Source organism: Mercenaria mercenaria, chromosome 1 (genome assembly GCF_021730395.1).
Source record: "Mercenaria mercenaria strain notata chromosome 1, MADL_Memer_1, whole genome shotgun sequence".
NCBI classification, from domain to species: Eukaryota; Metazoa; Mollusca; class Bivalvia; order Venerida; family Veneridae; genus Mercenaria; species Mercenaria mercenaria.
The window spans coordinates 93145573-93167840 of record NC_069361.1 but is presented as its reverse complement, the minus strand read 5'-3'; the positions used below and the strand labels follow the sequence as shown (position 1 = coordinate 93167840).

The 22268-nt window shown below is 33.4% G+C and overlaps 2 protein-coding genes across 3 annotated transcripts in view; both read left to right on the top strand.

Annotated features, from left to right (window-relative positions):
* The window catches only part of LOC123530255 (calpain-B-like), a 242053-nt gene that overhangs the window by 843 nt on the left and 218942 nt on the right, over nt 1–22268 (top strand). The gene's annotated exons all lie outside the window — the stretch shown is intronic.
* Nucleotides 1–22268, top strand: part of LOC123530206 (uncharacterized) — a 273691-nt gene that overhangs the window by 107031 nt on the left and 144392 nt on the right. The gene's annotated exons all lie outside the window — the stretch shown is intronic.

The window sequence follows — 22268 nt, the reverse complement described above, 5'->3', positions numbered from 1 at the left end:
CTTTCTTTTCATTTAACTGTGCAACAAGTGATTAAAATTTTTAATATTTAACCAGACTTAGACATGTTCAGATTTTATAGATCTATCTGAATTTTATATTTCATTAATTTATTTATATTCAAGTTTGTCAGTCTACATTGGGTCCCAGCTGAGAGATTAGAGCTTAGAAAATGTTAAATGCATTCAGTTGATAAGATGTTATAAATGCAAAGATTCACAAATTAGGCATACTTCTGACTGTTCTGTCCATTTAGTTCTTGGCTACGCTTTTTTTAATTTTAGTGAAGTCTTTATTTAGTATGACAGTCATTAATTGACACTACCAAGATAAGTTTTGTTTTAAGTCAGCAAGACATGCAACAATACACTTAAGATCTGAATGAGCTTTTTAACAAGTACAAACAAGTACAAACAAATACAACATATCCTATATATAAGAGCTGTAAGTAAAATCATTTCCTTTAGTACTTAGTTTAATCTCACAGAATAGTCTGCACAATTCATAAAAATTAAATGATTTAATTATACCAAGAGTTTCAATAGTAAAGATTACATAATAACACCTTCTGATCTGCGCCAAAGCATATACAAACTGCTAAATGACAAGACAATACTAAAGAGATGGTTATAAAAAAAGCAAATGTCACATGGAAGCTTATTAAATATGAAGTTATCATCAACTAAAGGTACCACTAAAAGAACCTTTATATTATTAAAACAATGCGACAATACTAGTATTTTTTTTAGTATTAAAAACAAAAGAAAAACTGATATCGTAGGGGAAAACTTGGTTTTGTTCACTTTTGTTTTTTTTTCTTCTGGGGCGAGAATAAAAATGATAAAACCCCTCTTTTTTTCAGTATTTAAAAAAATTTTGTTCAATATTTTTAATTCGTTTTACTGTTTGGTAAATGAAAAACATGACACCGGAAAACGCTGTTAAATTTCATTTCATCAATTTCTCGAACCGAGGAGAGTTATATATACCGCGTCACGAAAATTCGACTAATATATCCCTTTACTTTTTATCAATTCGATACCCTTTTTATGGCCTGTCGCGGTCTATTTCTCAAAGCCCGCTATCATGCTCCTAACCCCTTTCAGACTGCTGGGGAAACAGCATATACGACGTGCACTTTTGCGAATGAAACGGGGTCAACCATGCCAAAGGCCAAAAGGCGTTGATCGTGCCTTAAACGGGCTTCTTTGCAAGGATATTCTGTTTTTTTTAAAAGATTCCTTTGAATCTGTCATAACTTTTTAAATGCGATGAATGATTTGGATTAAAAATTCGTACATGTCGACATTGGGAAAAAGACATTTTGCACGTGCAGCCCCGGAGCCCGTGCCCCAAAGGAGTTAATCGAATTGACAAATCTTTTCACCAGTGACACTCGCTGCGTCAAAAAATTTGTCCTGTTAACTTTTAAAACCTCCAGTGCGATTTTTAAAATATAAAGGGGCCCTAGAGGGGAACTTTTTTAGTGACGGGAGTATAATATAAAATTTACAAAAACAAAGAAAAAAACATTTTGCAAATAATTAAAACGTTTTACCACAATTGCCTATAGAGCTCACCTGGTATTACAGTACAAGAAGAATTTTATTAAAATTTTTCGAATTTGCGATCGATTTTTCCATAGAAAAAATAATAAATACCATTTTCTGTACTAACCATTATTTAAAAAAATTTTTGAAAAACGTTTTTTAAAGATAAAATATAGTACCATATTTCTTTTATCAAATTTTTTACCGTTTTCTCAGTATTCTTATTTATTGCCGGACCCACCGCCCTCCACGGGGTTTTCTAGAGCCGGTTCTGGACCCCAGTCACTTTCCCAAAATATACCATGCACCAGGTTAAAACTAACAGGACAACAGTCGAGCATGGTTTTCTAAAAAAAACCCTATATACCAGTTCCACTGATGCTTTTTTAAAACACGAAAAATGCGGAGATAACATGGGACTCCACCGTAGCATCGAAAACCGAGAAACTTAGGGCATTTTTTTACAGTATTGATACAAAACCAGGCTTGTCTGCACTTAGGCCTCACAGACGGTATTTAGTTGACAACATAATTATCCAAAAAAGTATAATTTTTTAAAATTTTTACATTTGTCAAATCAGACTTTTTCCCCTTTCCATATAAAAAACAGAGATTTTATTAAATATGACGATGAATTCCTTTTAAAGTCATTGCAAATTTCAGAAAACCGTTAGTGAAAAAACAGGACCAGATTTTCACGGAGCTGGTCGGAAACGCACTGTGTTTGTTTTCCATGGCGCGGCCAAAACATTTAACTTTTTGGTCACCCCTTTTTTTATTTGCTTGGGAACCCTTTTTTTATTCAATTTGTGTTTATTTTTGGGGGAAATTATTTCTGAAATTTAAAAACCCCTCTCAAAAATTTTTACCAATTTGGCTTGAAACGTGGGGGGGACGTAAGGGAAAAATTTCGAAAAAATTTTTTTTAAAGTCCTTAAGTTTTGTCATAAATTTTTTTGGCGTACAGTTAAAAAATTTATTTTAAAATTTAAAGGATTTTAAAATTTTAAATGTTTTAAAAAATTACAAAAAACCACCGTCGTTTTAGGGCTTACGTTTCGAATACTTCTAAAACCCTCGGTGAATGTTTACCACTAATTTTTATATAAAATTTAATGCAGTTTTTATTTAATTCACTATTGCAGTTAAAACCCCTTTTTCAACATACTTTCATTTTGTCGGTCGGGGGCTGACACAGGAAAATTCACTCTAAAAATAATTTTTTTACTTTCCAGGGGTTTTGGGATAGCAATAGCTAACTTATTTTTCCCTTTCTCCCTTCCCAAAAAAGAAAAAAAATTTAGTTTTTTTTTCTGTATATAAAAGAAAAGCTCTTTTTTTCAAAAAATTCAGCTTTTAAAAAAGATTTTGTGTTTTTCCTCCGCCCTTGTTTACATAGCCCAATTTTGGGGGGTTTCAGGATAGCTTTGGTCATTTTTCCATTATTAGTTTAAAACCCATTAAACAAATTCCCCCTATGTTTTTTACTATCAATCAGAAAATAATTATTCCTTTTTAAAAAATTCAGCTTTTTAAATTTCTGCAAAAAACTTTTCAATTTAAAGATTTTTTTACATAACACGATTATCAGTAGAGGATAGCTCAATTTCATTTGAGACATAGAAAAAAAAACACAAAAGCAAACATTTAAAAAGTATTTAGGGTCTGTTTGCATGCCAGAAAAAGAATGTTTTAAAATTATAAAAATTCAAGCTAAAAAAAAATTACCAAGCACCTTATACCCTAATATTTTAAGTCATCAAAGACATTTTTTGCTTTCGTATTGAACAACAACATAAATGAAACCTCTTTCCCAAAAAAATTTTTTTCCCATTCCCATGTATCGAAAACCGAAACGGACAATTTTTCTAAAAAATTCTAAAGGGATCCTAAGTACGGGTAATTTTAGATGGCTATTTTTTTCCCATAATTGACACGCACTTTGCAACCCTGCGCGGCCGTTTTCCCCCTCCCTCCCCCATCAGTCAACTGCCCGTTTTGGTCATTGTCCCCCCCGGCGATTTTAAGTGGCATTTCGCCCCTTTTTCGGGCCCCCTTTTTAAAACTATTTTTGAGAAAAAAAATCAAATATGAAAATTAATCGTTTTTTTTTCATAAATATTTATACTAAAAATACGGGAGGGAAATGAATAACGAACAACAAATTAGGGGGAAATCTGACAAAAATTTAAAAATAATAATATTTTTTTCAAAAACATTTTGCTTTATTTAAAAAAATAGAATTCGTGTGCATTCAATTTTCAAGAAAAAAATTTTTTATTTTGCGGTTTTTTAAACGAAAAAGATATGGGGCTAGATTTTGCCCATCAAAATGTGCGGGAATCCAAATGTCGGGCAAAATCAAAAATAAAACAAAGTGAAAGAATTTTCTTCTAAAAATTTTTTTTTTTTTTAAATTTGAATAATTTAAAAGTTTGATGTCATTTTCAAGAAAAAAATTTATATATAAAGGTTTTTTTTGAAACGAAAAACGATACGGTGATGATTCGCCAGAGTTTTTTAGCGCAGAAATTTTTAAAGTGGTAGGAAAATCTAGACTAAAATTTAAACAATAATTTTTAAAAATCATTTTAAATTTTTATTAAAAATTTAAATTTTAATTTTGCATGTCAATTTCAAAAAAAATATTTTTATTGCGGTTTTTGAAAACGAAAACGTAACTGGTCAGATTTCGCCTGATTTACATGTCAAACTCAAGGTCGGGCAAAAACAAATAAAAACTAAAGTGAAATTTCTTTCTAAATTTTTAGTGTTTTTATTAAGAATATATTTAAAGTTTGCATGTAATTTTCAGGAAAAAAAAATTATATAAAGGTGGTTTTGAAAAAAAAACTATACGGGTGAGATTTTGCCAGAGTTTTTAAACGCAGAAATTTCAAATTTCAAACACGACATAAAAAAATTAAACTAAAAATATTTTAGAAAACTTTTAAAAACTTTATAAAAAAAGAATTTTGGTGCATGCAATTAAAAAAAATATTTATATTTTTGCGGGTTTTTGAAGCGAAAAAAAAATATGGCAATTTCGCCCGATTTTACAGTGCGGAAAACTCAAGGCGGGCCCAAATCAAGAATAAAATCTAAATGATGAATTTTTTTTCTAAACAGTTTTTTTTTTAAAAATATAAAAGTTTGCAGCATTTTCAAAAAAAAAATTTTTATATAAGGTTTTTTTTGAAAAAAAAAACGTATCGGGAGATTTCGCCCGATTATATGGCAGAAATTTTAAGGTAGGCAAAAACTAGACATAAAATTTTAAACTATGAATATTTTAAAAAATCATTTAAGCTTATTAAAAAATTTGATTTCGTGTGATTCAATTTTTAGAAAAAATTTTATTTAGCGTGTTTTTAAGCAAAAAAAACTGGGCAGATTTCGCCTGATCACATGTGCGGAAATCTCAAGTTCGGCAAAATCAAAGATATAAAATCAAAATGATGAAATTTTCTTTCAAAACTTTTTGTGTTTTTATTTAAAAAATATTATAAATTTGATTCATTTTTTTAAAAAAAAATTATAATAAGGTGGGGGGGGGGGGAACGAAAAAAAAGTATAGGTGAGATTTTGCCGAGTTTATATGCGCAGAAATTTCAAGTTGCAGGGAAAATCTAGACATAAAATTTTAAATAATGAAATTTTAGAAAATCTTTTAAACTTTTTTTAAAAAAAAAAAAACTTTTTTTTAAGAAAAAAAAATTTTTTACGTGTTTTTTAAGGGAAAAGTATACGGTTTCTAGGAATTTGCCGATTCTAATGGCGGAAAAACCAAAGGGCGGGCAAAAACAAGATATAAAAACTAAAGTGAAATTTTCTTTAAATCTTTTTAAATTTTTCATTAAGTATATTAAATTTGATGTCATTTTTCAGGAAAAAAAATTAATAAAGGTGTTTTTAAACGAAAAAAATAAGGTGATATTTCGCCAAGTTATATGCGCCGAAAATTCAAGTTGCAGGCCCAAAACTAGACATAAAATTTTAAAAAATGAATTTTTTAGAAAAAATTTTAAAGTATAATTTTTAACTTATTTAAATGATTTTATTCAAAAAATTTCTACGGTCATTCATTTTAGGGGAAAATATTTTTTTTAGTATGATTAAACTAATTTGTTTGATTCGCCCGATTTTTTATGCGCGAAATTTACTGAAGGCAAAATCAAATCTTAAAATTTAAGGGAAAAGAGTTTTTAAAAAAAAAACCCTTTTGACTTTTTTAGGGAAAATTTTGCGTGTTCATTTTAAGTTTCAAGAAATAATAATAATAGTGGGCTTTGAAAAAAAAAAACCAAGAATTGCCTGATTCGTATGCGCAAAAATCAAAATAAAAAAAATCGAGACAGATTTTTTAGTAAAAGAAAAATTATAAAAGGAATCTTATTTTTTAAAAAATTCCAAAGGCTTCACATAATCACTCAATCATAATCAAGCTAAACACTTTTTATAAATGATCCCCCGCATAGGGAACGCTTTGTATGCAATTTTAAAACAACAGCTCGTGTTGTTGCACGTGTCATATTTTCAACGTCATCAAATTGTTTAAAAACAAAAAAATTGTATCAACAATAGTTGAAAAAGAATAATATATATTTTATATATATATATAATAATAATATATATATATTATTATAATATATATATAATAAAAATAATGAAATTAAAAAGGGGATTCCTAAACAAATAATCAATTTAATCTTTTAAAGACATTTTTATATGGGAAAAAGTATTAAAGAAAAAAAAATTGTAAAACTGAAAAATTTCGTTTGTTAAAAGTAATAATCTAAAATTGTCGGGTGAAAGATCGGCACAATTTGACCGAATATACCGCTCAATTCACACTTTTCAAACGGTGAGAAAACCACCTTAATTAAATTACGTTTATCCCCGCTTAACAATGGAAAATTATTTGATTAACAAATCAATTTTTTTTTTTTTTACCTGTGTTTTCTAATTTAAAACAAGAATGCTTTTTTTGTACCAAAAAAGGAAATAATTTTATATCAAAAACATTTTGCGAAATCGTCCCTATAAGTATAAAACTTTGAATTAAAAAAACACAATCACCGTCTAGTACATCTGGGTTTTTTTTCGCCCGAGCAATCCTAAATCAAAACCAACGATCCAATCCACCATAATTTCAATATTTTGGCCGGCAAAAAAATGCGATATTTAAATAACACGACTGAAATTTTCCCCGATCTGACAGTATTTTCAATTTCAATTTTTTGTCTTTTATTTTGCCCCACTTGAAATTTTGCCCCTATAAAAACCCGGCGAAACACCCGTTAAAATTTTTTCGTTTCAAAACCCCCTTTTCATAAATATTTTTCTTTAAAAAAGACACAAACTTACAAAAAATATTTTAATAAAAAAACCAAAAAGATTTTAAAAAAAAATTTATCACTTCGCTTTAAAAACACCTTAATAAAATATTTTTTTTTTGAAAATTTGGAACACACGTAAATTTTACTTTAATAAAAGCTTTAAAACGATTTTTAAAAAAAAAATTTATAGTTTTAATTTAAAATCAGATTTCCCCTAATTGAAGATTTTGCGAAATCTAAATAGATTTTTTTCAGCATACCCCAAAAATAACTAAGTTTTCGTTTATTCAAAGAGCTATAAAAAAAAGATTTTAAAATCTTTTGGTTTATTTTAAGAACTTTTTTTTTTAAAAAAGTCGATTTTAAAAAGAAGGATTTTCTGTTGTTTTTTTTTTTTTTGTTTTTTTTTCTTTTTTTTTGTTGCAAGTTGGACAAAAGATTGTTGTATTGATCAGGGCGGGATGACGTCACACCGGGGCATCGATAGCAAATCGCCTTTGGGGGTGAAAGCAGGACCCGGGACTACACAATTAAATAGCGGGGTGGGGTTTTGATGTTTTTATTTTCAAATAAAACAAATCAAGAGTAATTTTTTTATTATCTACAGTCCTTACGCTGTGGTACAATCTATATATTTTTCAAAAAAAGTAGGGTTTTTGTAATAATTGATTTTGTGGCATTTTAAAACGGTCTGGAAAAAGTGACACATTATGTATTGTCAGCTCTTCGGCGCTACGGATAAGTTATAATTAAAACAAGTTTCCAAATTTATTCAACATTTTCTCAGTTTGCATATATAAATATTAAACTAAACTAAATATCTGAGAACATAACAATTTTTTTATTCAACTTCTTTGCTTAAAATCGTAACAGTTGTTTCTTTCATCTTTCAGAGAATCTTTTAAGTGTCTTGAAAAAGAATGTTATTTTCTTTTCAAGAATGAACAGATCAAATAATTAAGTAAATTAATTTTCTGATTTTTTATGTCTTTTTAAAATAAGCTGATAAGCTGATTTTCTAAATGTTTTAATGCTCTGAAATAATTATATTGTTGCCATTTTGCTGAAATGTATTTTGTGCGATATATTTTATTTTGTTTTATGTAAAATACTATAATGTTGAAGTACATTAAGTATGAAAGTCATTTAAATAAAGTTGAAAACTTATACTTTATTCTATGTAATCTTATTTGCAGTCATTTTTTTTTTTTTTGAAGAAATGTGAAATGTCCTTCCAGTCAAAAATTAGTTTGGTGAATTGATTTTAAAATTTCAAATGAACTATATGCCTATATGCTCGGGCATGTGTATTGATTAAGGTTTTTTTTATGTAGTAGCTCTCTTAATCCCTTTGACAATAATTGACATGCAAATAACAATAATGTGCATCTTCCAAATATCATAAGACCCTGAAGGCATACATCAAACGGATAAGACAGGAAAATACCATATGGCCCCGAAGGGGTACATCAGAGGGATAAAACAAACAGGAAATCAATCTATTAATTAGTGATAGTCATTAGGAACTGGTCGAAACTGATTTTCATTAATATACCACATACTGATTGGTTTCCATAGTGATTTATGACTTATGACTGGAATGTATGCTTTAATTTTGTGGTATGTGGAAGCAGTCAATTGTGACAGTCTATAACAATTAACAAAAAAATATGGATGCAAATTATCGTTCACAGTTTTAAATAATTGACAATTTACTACAAAGCAGACAGTATTTTCGTAAATAGAAGTCATCAATTTATTGATACGTCCTGGCTTTTCGTAAAAAGAAGCTAGCATGCAGTTATTATATATCATTTTATCTCCACGTGTAACATATAAAAATCCCTTTGTGTTATAAATGCAGAAAAAGATCTTATATTGTGATCCTGATACGCTTCGAGGGAAAAAATCCCTTCTCAAGTATTTACGCATAATGTACTATTAAGCTTTAAATTTTGACACCTCTCATTAAATCTCACACGAATCAGAATTTAGGTAAGAGGTGTTGATTTAATTAAATTTGGCGTGACTGAATCACTTTTGACACCACAGTTCAAGCTATCTGGCTTTCAGAACTATTTTAATGGCAGGCTACAAATTAGAACGAGAAAAGTGAAACAAATGGATTAACCTAATTAGTTGAGCTAGATTCTCTACTTTATTTATTTTTAAAAGACCTCCAATTTTTTAAATTATGATTTTCATCCAGTCCGTCACAAATATGAGACCTCGCAGCTTACACGGATCAATGATGAATATCACGTCTGAAACCTAAAAAAAGAACGTTTTCTTTCACAGGAGTGATTTCTGGAACATCATGCTACATTATAAATTCACTGACTTATTAATATTGCCCAAAATTTAACTTTAAGCAAAGAAAAACAACCAGCACTAGTGAAACATGAAACGCTTTTCAATTACAATTTAGCGTTTGCTGTCACCTCGGCTTGTTGCTACGCAACGCGATACGCTAAAGTGCCCGGATATCCGACCTGATCAATTTGATGCGGCTTATTTTCAAACTCTTGAATAAGATTAAACTTTTTATTAAACTTTATTATAACAAATAATTTCCTCACTCCAATCAACTATTAACACATTTAATTCTACTAGGGGAAAATTTTGACACATTTCATTTGGTCAATCAACAACTTTTCATGCAATTAAATACCATTAACACCTTCCAGTCAGCCCAATCAACGCCTTTTAATGTGATTAATTACCTTTAACACCTTTCGTATGTAGGATTAGGCTCATTCTACTTTTTTTTAGAAACCCCTGTCTCCATACTTTTGAAATATTTTTTTTATTTTAATGACAAAAAATGAATATAAAGCATGCTAGTAATCTTTAGTAATACATTTGTGACAGATATTTATTGTTTATTTATTTTTTATTGTATTTCTAATTAAAACTCTTTTATTATGACCAGGAATAAGGACTTATTGCTCTCTCTTTCTTACTATAATATCTAAAACGTTCATTAGATTTTCTATTATTTTATATTTTTATTACTAAGGGCATTGTATTTATTTTTATTTTTTTGAATTTTATTTCAGTCAAATTTCTTATATTTTCAGTATATTTCTTTTATTATTTTATCGAACCTAATTATTTGAAGTTCACCATTTCCAATATAACTCCTTCAAAACACACGATGATTTTAAATACCAGTTTTTAAAGTCAAAGATATCATAAAAAAGCAAAAATGCCTAAAATATTAAGGGGGACAAACCAAAAGGGGGACGAATTGACCAAAATGGGGACGAGTTGACCAAATTTTATCATGAGGGGGACGAAATGACCAATTTTGGGGGACGAAATGACCAAATCGGGAACGAGTTGACTGGGGTACGAGTTGACTAGGGGACGAGTTGACTTGATACCGCGGTTACAGGCACCAGTATCGGACCTGGGACAAAGAATATGGCCTTGTTTTCATCCTAAACGAGTTCAAAATGAAAAATATGTGATGAAATATGATTCCCTTCAAAAGATACGTATGTCTACTATGTATCAATTGTAGGGGGCTCATATTTCATTACATATTTTTCAATTTGAACTCATTTAGGATGAAAAGCAAGGCCATATTCTTTGTCTCGGGTCCGATACTGGTGCCTGTGCATGCGATAGGAACATGGCGATCCCAAAATAACTTTTACGAAAGTGAAAGTAAAACGGAAAACCCACATGTCTATTTTAAGCAATATCTGCGCGCGCATCTATTTTGTCGGGTAGTCGTCAATTCGGAATACGAAAGAATCTCGTATGCTACAGGCAAGAAACCATTCAGGGCGGAAATTCCCAGAGTAGCTATTTCAAGCATATGACGTATTGGAAATCAAAATTTTCCAAGGTATAAAAGAATACCGAAAGGAATTCGTTAATTTACTGCGACAAAAATCATGTCAGGCAATCCAGGAACAAACAATGGTTTGTAACTTACTTTTCTCAATAAGAGGATTATTAACAATCATAAATAGTAAATTTTCTGATGAAAAATACTCTATAAATAAAATTTTGTGTCTCGGCCATTTTGTTTCCTTAAGATTTTTCACATTTGATCGTATTAATTCGGCTCTGTGTGTAGCTCATCTCTGTCTGTCTGATATTGTTGTGTCATAATAGCACTGGAAAGTAAACTATAGATATTTTTTCAAGCGTTTTCTTATGTAATTGCTCAAATACTCGTCCAGGGTGAACACCACTAAATCTAGTCAAACTCGTGATCACTTTCATTTCAGTCTGATATTATATTCAACTCAGCCAGGTCGGAAAAACTGGTGTTATCATTCACGTCCAAACATAAATAGTAAGCTCAAAAGTATGAGAAGTTAAAAAAATATACTTTTATTCTTGCACTTGACATGCACCTGCTAGTTTACCCTAAGGGGGCCTCAGCCTTAAGCAGTATGAAAAGGTAAATAGTACTAGTAGTCAAAATAATTCGACGTTTAGATTGTTTTATATTTGTGACGGACAATCTTAACGGCAAAACTTTGAAGGACCAAAATAATGGAAGTTAAATCACAGTACACAGTCATGTAAAGTTATTGGTTATATATGGCGTGTAAACATCTACATCTTTCACCCAACCGTCGATTTCCGACTATCACTGGGCGGCGCTGTCAGAGAAACAGTTGTTAAAGAAATGATATGTTACAATGTTAAAATAATAAAAGATAAAAAAGACAGTATGCTACAGATAAAATGGGGCAGAGGCAATAGAATTACATACTGACCACCGCCAGCCTCTCTCTAGTCTATAGATACTGAGACTGGGGCTAGATTTAACATAAGTTGGTAGGGAGTTCCAGAGACGGATGGTCCTTGGGAAGTAGGAGTTAGAAAAGTACTGAGTGTGAGACATGGGGATTAAGTAATTTAGGTTTCTAGTTGGAATAAGATGAGATTGGTCGACTGCAACTGTCTGGGTCCTTATTTTATAAAACATTACTAATGAGTTGTGTACCTTCTATATTGGAGTGTATTCCATTCTAAAGTTTTCAGCATTTGTGTAACACTACTGGTGTAACTGTAGTCGTACATGACGTACCTAGCAGCTGACCTTTGGACATTTTCGACTTTGCTAGTGAGGGTTTTTTGCCAAGGATGCCAGACGCTTGAACAGTACTCAAGTTGAGGGCGGACATAGGTGTTATAGGCAGCAATTTTGACCTTTTTATTGTCAGTTTTCACATTCCGTTGTATGAAGCGAAGAGTGGAAGTTGCTTTGGAAGTGATATTGTCAATGTGTTTGGACCAGTTTAGATCTTTGGAAATGGTTATGCCTAGGTATTTAGCTGCCTCACAAGTTTTTAACTCTATGTTATGAAGTTTGTAGGGGTACTGTAGACCACGGGATTTTTCTTTCTAAAGATTCTAAGGACTTCACACTTGTCCGGGTTGAACTCCATGGACCATGTCTTCTCCCAGGTTTCTAAGTTAATGAGGTCTTGTTGCAGAGATACACTATCTGAAATGGAGTAAACACACGGTAAACGTTGATTGTGTACAGTACATACAAAGGTTTAAATCACCAGAAAATTCGTAATTTTGGATATTATTTAATAATTTTAACATAGATTAATGAGGAATAGAATCCCCTTTCAATACATCTAAGTTCTATTTTAATTTATGGCCAGTTCGTGAAATAATCGACATTTAAACCTATAGCATTTAAAGTGTCGGCAGCGATGAAAATTTCATCGGTAATTGCTTCAGCCGTTTTGGTCATTCGAGTGTTTGATGCGAGTGGGGATATTTCCCATATGAAAAAAATATCTCAATATTTCCTATAATCGCGTCAAATAAGTTGGACTAGATAAATAGATACTTAGAACAGCGTAAAGTTGTGGCCGACTTGTCTCAGATGTTCATGTATGAACAAGCACATGAGAATAGATATGAATAGATCTCTCCCCAAACATTTTTAGCTGTCAAATTTTGTAACTTGATGTTAGATTCATCTCTTCATCTACTATGTACTGTCCAACAGTCAGTTATAATTATTACTGGGAGGCGCTTTGTCTGGGACAGACTGTTAAAAGATGAGCAAGTTCATTAGGTGCAAAATTAAAAAGAACTACAATTACTAAGATAAAAACATAGAATAGATATAGATTAGAAAGTTACAGTTGGCAGCCTCCCCGTAGTCCAACTAATTTGACGCGATCCTAGGAAATATTGAGATATTTTTTCTTTGGGCAATATCCCCACATGCGTCAAACACTCGAAAGACCAAAATAGTTGAAGCAAATTAACTTCTGATGAAATTTTCATCAGTGCCAACGCTTTACATGCTATAGGTTTAAATGCTGATTATTTTACGAATTGGCCATACTGGGTGCCTACCAGTCACCGGACAGGAATATATACCGGACAAACGTAATTAAGGCTTTGTTTCGCTTATATCGGAGTAATCGGCTAATCGGAATCATTCAGCACTTTGTTTTCATTTTCATATATCAACATTGACTGACAAGTAAGTATAAACGAGGAATATCGTACCAATTCTCACCCGTGTTAACAAAACTGCTGTCCTCTGACCTTGGGGCATTGGAATGGCAGAGCGCAACTTGATTTATTTTTGGGGGGCACCAAGTGGGTCTCGAACAATTACATGTATAGCACAGACCCCTAAAACTGCAGACGACAGTTTTCTTTTTGATTCATTCCTCACTTGGATCACATATTGGTAAAACATAATACTATTTCTGCAAAATGAATGAACGTCTGCATCATTTGCTAGGTCATGTGTTAATACCGCACGAGTGAATGCCCTTGCATATGATAATATATATTTACATCCATTCCGAGCCTCATTTGTATAAAAATATATTTATAGATTGCTTGGGTTTTCTGAAAGTAACAAAAATGGAAATAGATTGGATTGTTGGCTCCTTATGGTGGCATAAGCACCGAGATATTTTCTGCAGATAGTATTTCGTTTACAATGGTAACATGGGTAAATCACTGCTGTTATGTAGTTCGACCCCGAGGATAGTATATCACTTCGAATGTGCATGAAAACATGTTTCTAGAAGGCGTAGAAGACAGATGGACATAATCAGTTGTTTTTTTTTTCGGTACAATTGTCATCGTCAAATAAAAATAATCAGTCTTCGAAATATTTGTCCGGTGACTATTCCACCTTGTTATTTGCTGTAGTGCATTTCATTACCCTTTTTGAGCCTCAAAATATCCGATGTTTTACGTCCGATTGTTTGAGTTTTTTACATTTTTGGAAGACAAATGAGCTGAAGATTTATCGGGGCAAGTCTCATGTTTTTGTGTTCATTTTTTATAAAACGGCAATGGAAAAACCCCGATTTCTGTCCGGCGACTGGTCGGCACCCAGTATATTAAAATTCAAATAAAACTTAATGTATCGAAAGGGGATTCAATTCCTCATTGATTTATGTAAAAATTATCAAATTATATCCAAAATTATGAATTTTCTGGTGATTTAAACCTATGTATGTACTGTACACGATTAACTTTACCGCGTAAACACGCCAATATGCGCAAGCGATAAAATCAATAACTTTACATGACTGTGTACTGTGATTTAACCTCCATTATTTTGGTCCCTCCAAGTTTTGACATTTACATGTTTAGATTGCCCGTTACAAATATAAACAATCTAAACATCGAATTATTTAGACTAGCCTCTCGATGAATAGAATCTAACTGGGGCTGGACTGTATGTGTTGGGGGAGACCATTCCAGGAACAAATTGTTCTTGGAAAAAATGAGTTTGAATGGTATTGCGTGCGAGATTGTGGGATCAAGTAGTTCAGGTTCCTTGTAGGTGTGAGGTAGTTATGGTCAACTGCAATAAGACTGTACCGTATTTTAAAAAATATAATAAGGGAATTTTTAATGCAGCATTGTTCAAGGGATTGCCAGTTGAGATCATTAAGCATTTGGGTGACAGTGCTTGTTTGACCATAGTTTTTACATATGTATCGAGCAGCAGATCGTTGTACTCATTCAATTTTGTATGTGAGGGATTTTTGATCCTTGTAAAATACAACTAACAATGCGCTCATACACATAGAATTTTACTGAGATGTTGTGCTCTCCATTAACCCTTATCCGGTATAGTTATATGTCCGACAGTCGGTGAATTAATTACACACGCATTGACGTAATAAAGCTGTGACATCACCAATGGAAAAAAACAAGTCAATAATAATTATAGGTCAGTGGATGACACTTCAGGTATTGCACAGTGCTCATGGCATGACATATAGCATATTACACGAAAACAAGTACAAGTATAAATTTTCTATTCAGAATTTTTTTTCTTTTCACCATAAAATCATCATTATACTAGCAATCATATAAGAAAGGCTGAAGTACCTCAAGAACGCTTGAGCTCAGGATCATGGAAGTTGATAGAGTGGTTGGTCATAACCAGCAGATGATCCCTAATGATTTTGAGATCAGTAGGTCAAGGTCACAGTGACCCAGAACTGTTAAACAGTTTCCGGATGATAACTCAAGAACTCTTGGGCCTAGGATCATGAATATTGGTAGGGAGGCTGGTCAGCAAATGACCCCTATTGATTTTAAGATCAGTAGGATAAAGGTCAAGGTTACAGTGACCAGGAACAGTTCAAAGGTTTCTGGATGATAACTCAAGAACGCTTGGCCTCATGAAAGTTGATAGGAAGGTTGGTCATGACCAGCAGATGACCCCTATTGATTTTGAGGTAAGTAGGCCAAAGGTCAAGGACACGGGGAGCTGGAACAGTAAAATCGTTTCCGGACGATAACTTGAGAACGCTTTGGCCGAGAATCACGAAACTTAATAAGGAGGTTGATCATAACCAGTAGATGACCCCTATTGATTTTGAGGTCAGTAGGTCAAAGGTCAAGGTCACAGTGACCAGGAACAGTTAAAATATATCCGGACAATAACTTGAGAATGCTTGGGCCTAGTGTCACGAAACTTAATAGGGAGGTTTATCATGACCAGCAGATGACTCCTTTTGATTTTGAGGTCAATAGGTCAAAGGTCAAGGTCACTTTGACCAAGAATAGTAGAACTTCTCTGCACAGTGACCAAATAATTTCTGTTCCTTGTGCAATTACTGAATGCATCAAGGGGGGCATTTCATGTTCTATGAGCTCTTGTTACTATTGCTTATATCTTACTGTAACTTCACATAAACATTGTCTAGCATACAAACAAAGTATGTGCAGGGGCTGTGCACATTATACCCAAGGTCAAGGTCACCAAGGTGGTATACTTAGGTTATTTTTAAGGTTAACTTTGTTTTTGTGTCATATCTTTGTTACTGTCGCTTATATCTTGCTGTAACTTCACATAAACATTGTTCAGCATACAACGTCATTAAGACACTGTCATATCACAAACAATTAATCGATACAACTCGTGATTACCATTGGTTCAATGTTTATCGCAATTAAATGCATTTTCTAACCTTCCTACCAGTAAATAAATATTGTCCATATTATATTCCTATAGTATTGATGAAATGGGACACTGAACTGTGATGCTGTACCAAGGAGCTCTTTAAATAGTTAAAACGTAACTGAACGTCATTTTTCATGTCTGAACCACGAGTCGTCAGCGATATTCTCCTGACCACTTTTAAACATCCAGTTCCACAAATAAGATTCTGTTTTCTTCAGAGCATTGTCCATTAAACCTTTAGCAGTATAGCATTTGTTTCTTTCCTTGATTTTCGATTCAAAACACAAAGTGTTATCTCATGACTCTGTTTAACCTTGGCTTTCACGCGATGGCCAACACAGTATGCATGCCAAACAGTTTAATGATGTCACATTTATAGTTTGACATTATTGGCATAGTCCTTGCACTTCATATTAACATTTACTAAATTAAAGAAAAGGTAGCTTGAAAAATACGCCAGTGGCAAGTACTGTTTTAGCGCATGTAGTATAGAAAATGAAACACAGTTGGGCCGGATGACGTTGCCATGGGGACTAGTACGACTTATTGTTTATCCTCGAAAAATGAAAATATTCCTCGTAGTTTTGCGTCAGTATTGAAATGGACAGGACCATGCTAAATTTTCACAGGTGACTTTGAGTGGTTCCTGAAGATATGTGAAAAACGCTGCTGACTGAATTAATTCTTTTTTTAACTCTTTTTTTTTTCACTGAAGAAGAAAATGGTGTTATTCTGTGACTCCACTTGCCTTGAAAGTGTCTGATATTCAGGAGATGTCTTTCTTGAACACTAAAATACTTGGCTTTTTCATAGTACTTTGATAACTCTTCTTGACAGCTAGCTAACATACATACAGTTTATTGGGAACAATTGTTATTTGAAATGTTAATTTTATTTAGCTTAAATTTTTGTGTCTGAAACTCCTGTCATGAGCGTTTCAGAGATGAAAGGGTTATAGAGGGTGAGACTGATAGAATTGATTAGTGTATTTTGAGTTGAGTGTTTCCCAGATCATTGTCAGTTGACAATGATAATAAAAATAAATAAGAATTATAGAAACTAAATGCTTAAGGCATCTTGATCATCATCATGGTGAGTAAATTTTTGGCCAATGCCAAGGCCTTAAATTAGTTGGGAAAATTGCAACTTGTTATATTTTAAAAACAACCATATGTGAAGCATAAAATTCACAGGGTTATGTTTAAACTCCAGCCACAAAGTGAATTTTCATTTGCACCTCGAAGTTTGTACCAAATTGTTGAGAAGGTAGGTGAGGTAACTGCTACTTTTTATGCCCCCGAAGGGAGGCATATAGTTTTTGAACCGTCTGTCGGTCTGTGAGTCTGTCGGTCTGTGAGTCTGTCAGTCTGTCCGCAATTTTCGTGTCCGGTCCATATCTTTGTCATCGATGGATGGATTTTCAAATAACTTGGCATGAATGTGTACCACAGTAAGACGACGTGTCGCGCACAAGACCCAGGTCCGTAGCTCAAAGGTCAAGGTCACACTTAGACATTAAAGGATAGTGCATTGATGGGCGTGTCCGGTCCATATCTTTGTCATCGATGGATGGATTTTCAAATAACTTGGCATGAATGTGTACCACAGTAAGACGACGTGTCGCGCGCAAGACCCAGGTCCGTAGCTCAAAGGTCAAGGTCACACTTAGACATTAAAGGATAGTGCATTGATGGGCGTGTCCGGTCCATATCTTTGTCATCGATGGATGGATTTTCAAATAACTTGGCATGAATGTGTACCACAGTAAGACGAAGTGTCGCGCGCAAGACCCAGGTCCGTAGCTCAAAGGTCAAGGTCACACTTAGACATTAAAGGATAGTGCATTGATGGGCGTGTCCGGTCCATATCTTTGTCATTCATGCATGGATTTTAAAATAACTACGCATGAATGTGTGGCACAGTAAGACGACGTGTCGCGCGCAAGACCCAGGTCCGTAGCTCAAAGGTCAAGGTCACACTTAGACGTTAAAGGTCATTTTTCATGATAGTGCATTGATGGGCGTGTCCGGTCCATATCTTTGTCATTCATGCATGGATTTTAAAATAACTATGCATGAATGTGTGGCACAGTAAGACGACGTGTCGCGCGCAAGACCCAGCTCTGTAGGTCAAAGGTCCTAAACTCTAACATCGGCCATAACTACTCATTCAAAGTGCCATCGGGGGCATATGTCATCCTATGGAGACAGCTCTTGTTTGAAACTTTACAAGTCACTTTAGTATTAAGAACAAAGTAAAATTTTAGAAAGATGCATGATTGTTTTTCTGCAGATGAGGTACGCCTGTCCTCAAAAGACCTTGAATATTTGCTACAGGCAGGAAATCTCAATTTCGAAGGACTAGACTTTCTACAGATGGACCCAAATGTTGCCCAACAAATTCTACAGTTTAAACAACAACAAACAGGTAAATTTTGGGCAGTTGTAACTGAGAAATATACATGTCTATTTTCTCTTTTCCCTCGTGAAATAAGAGAGGACAAGAGACTTCTGTCAAATTTCATTGAAACTTGTGTTTGGGTCTGGGATCAAACTTGTGAACACTTGATCTATTGTCTATGTGCAACTGACTTATCTAGCCAAATTTCTTCTTATCACAGAAATATTTAGCCAGTATTCAGGTTATGATATGTTCACAATATTTGAACTGAGTGATGCTATATGTTTGCTTATTTTGACTATTCAGTAACTCCAGTTTTAGTTAGTTTTGCCGTCGGTATAGTCCGATTTAAAAAATATTATTAAATGCCTACTCATTTATTGCAGGGTTTTGGTTAGTTACGCAATTGGTAATCAGATTTCTGTTTTCTTTTTTAATGATCAGCTGATCCAAACTTAAATGCCACTGCAGCTTCAAATGTGAATGTACGGACCAGTAAACCAAGGCCGGGACACAGTATGTCTCGGCAGCCATCCCGTGGGACCCAGGTACAGGGACCCTATGTTGAAATTGTGGAGCAACCTCGAGCCAGAGGACTGAGATTCCGATATGAATGTGAGGGACGATCAGCTGGCAGTATACCTGGGGAAACGAGTACCCCAGAGAGGAAGACGTTCCCGTCTATTAAAGTGAGTTGTCCATCAGTAGCTGTTGCTTGATTTTCTCACTCTGTAACAGAAGTTGAGGTGCAGAAAATGTTCAACCAGAAGTTTTATTATACATATCAAATAAGAAAAACATACCAGTTTGGCAGATGTCTTTACAAACTAAATGACATTTATATCAATTCATACTTAGTATACTTGTCTTTTTTGTACCTGTATGATCAAATAGGCTACTGATTTTCATATTTTATAATAATATTCAATGTTTTTATGTTGTAATTAATGACTGTTGCCGAGAGCTTAAAGGGTGTTCTGAGGTTGTATTCACAAAATAAAGTAACATTCTCTTTAAAAATTGTTAAGCAGAAATATGTTACAGACAGTGTAATATACAGTAAAGATGAGCTCATTTTTAGAAATAAAGTTTTTGTCCAAAAATTTACAGATTCACAACTACAGTGGTCCAGCTGTAATTGTTGTATCATGTGTTACCAAAGAAGAACCCTATAAGCCCCACCCACATAATCTGGTTGGCAAGGACTGTAAGAAGGGTGTGTGCACGTTACGTATTCGAGATACAAACACTGTCAGTTTTCCACATCTCGGAATTCAGTGTGCCAAGAAGAAAGATGTAGAGGGAAATCTCAAAATGAGACAAGATATTAATGTAGATCCATTTCAAAGTAAGATATTCTCAATTTCTCATATATAGACAGTATCTTAAACTGGAACAAGCAAAAGTATAACTCTAAATGCTTTGAAAATAAGGTCCAATACAACATTACCTTTGTTTTAGAATGGGGGTAATTAGATAGAGTAAATGCTGATTGTAGGAGAATATTGTTTAATTTATAATGTATGTGTATGTTCAGAGTGTTTAGAGCTCTACTATTTTCATGTTTTGTGAAAAGGGAAGGCATAACCGATAAATACCACTATAACTGACAATGATTCATAAAATTTCCACAGGCATACATGTAGACGGACTTAGATTTTGGAATTCCACAAAATCTATTTTTAGATTCTTTTAGATTAAAAGTTTCATTTTATATATTAATATCTTTTTCTTCTATTTATAGCTGGATTTAAGCACAAAGGTCAGAATATAGACCTGAATGTGGTGAGGTTGTGTTTCCAGGTGTTCTTACCTGATGAACATGGAAAGATAACTCGTATTGTACCACCTGTAGTCTCTCAGGCTATACATGATAAAAGTATGTGATACTTAATTGCACCATTACTTCTGTTTTTAATTCTTGGTTAAACAACATGATATTCCTTTTTGCAAAAGACCAGTGTTTTACAAATCTGTTATTTCACTCTGTTTTTATGTTGCCCATCGAAGAACTGGGGCAGTATGTTTTACTCGTATTTGTTAGTCAGTTAGTACAGACTTTGTTTTTAAATCAACAACAGGATACTGATAAGGCCTACATCTGTCTCATTTAATGTGGTGATTGTCTGTGGTCAGTAGTTGACCCTTTTGTTTTTGACATCAGTTGATTATCATTAAAGTGTTAGCCTTATGGTATGCATCAGAATACTGATACTTGTAGCATTAAAACTGCACAGTGCTCGTTTTTACTATGATTACATCAGCAGTGAAATTTTCTCTAGGACAGCAGTAACATCTGTATAACAAGCAAGTCATCCCAGTAGTATTGTAATCCAAGGTGTCAATGTAATGTACACTTTTGACTGTATCCTACTTCCTGTATGTTTACTGGTTGATTGATACAAAATTTAGAACAGATCTGATGCAAGCTATTTTCTAATGAAGAAAAATTGGTTATTTCAGAGGCATTGAACGATCTGGTCATCTGTCGTATTGACCGCACGTCTGGTAAACCTAAAGGTGGGGATGAGGTTTTCCTCCTCTGTGAAAAAATAAATAGAGGTAACACTAACATGATGATTTTTAGCATCGAAGAATAAGTAGAGCTATCCTACTCACCACGGCATCGGTGTCGGCATCGGCATCACACCTTTGTTAAGTTTCTTGTACCAGTCCACTTTTTGACAAAGTCTTTCGAGATAAAGCTTTGAAACTTTCAACACTTGTTTACTACCGCCATGTCCAGTTGTAGGCAATGGTACATAACTCTATCAAGGATTTTGGCTAAATTAATGGCCCCTTTTAACTTAGAAATCTTGGTTAAGTTTTTCGTACCAGTTTACATTTTGTGTAAAGTGTTTAACATATGGCTTTGGAACTTTTATCACTTGTTTATTATAACAGTCTCTATCTGTAGGCAAGAGTACATAACTCTGTCAACTATTTTGACTGAATTATGGCCCTTTTTGGACTTGGAAATTGGTACAATTTGTGTACAAGTCCATGTTTTGTCAAAACTATTTGACATGTGGCTTTGGAAGTTTGAACAATAGTTCATCATCATGATTTATATCTGTAGGCAAGAGTACATAACTGAATTATGGGCCTTTTTTATGCCCCCCGGCATCTACTGATGCCGGAGGCATATAGTGATTGTCCTGTCCGTCCGTCAGTTCATTCGTTCGTTCATCCGTACGAGGTTAATCAAAAGGGACCGTTTCGTCTAGCATCAATACCCCTTATTAGAATGACTTGATACTAATGCAGATGTAACCTGTGACCATTCCTCATCTTCAGACATCACCTGACCTCAGTTTGACCTTGACCTTGACCTCATTTTGGACTTAGGTTGCTTTATATGGGCCATCTCTTGGTTAACCAAATGGAGCCGTTTTGTCTAGCATCAATACCACTTACAAGAATGAATTGATACTAATACAGATGTAACCTGTGACCATTCCTCATCTTCAAACATCACCTGACCTTAGTTTGACCTTGACCTCGTTTTGGACTTAGGTTGCTTTGTATCGTCA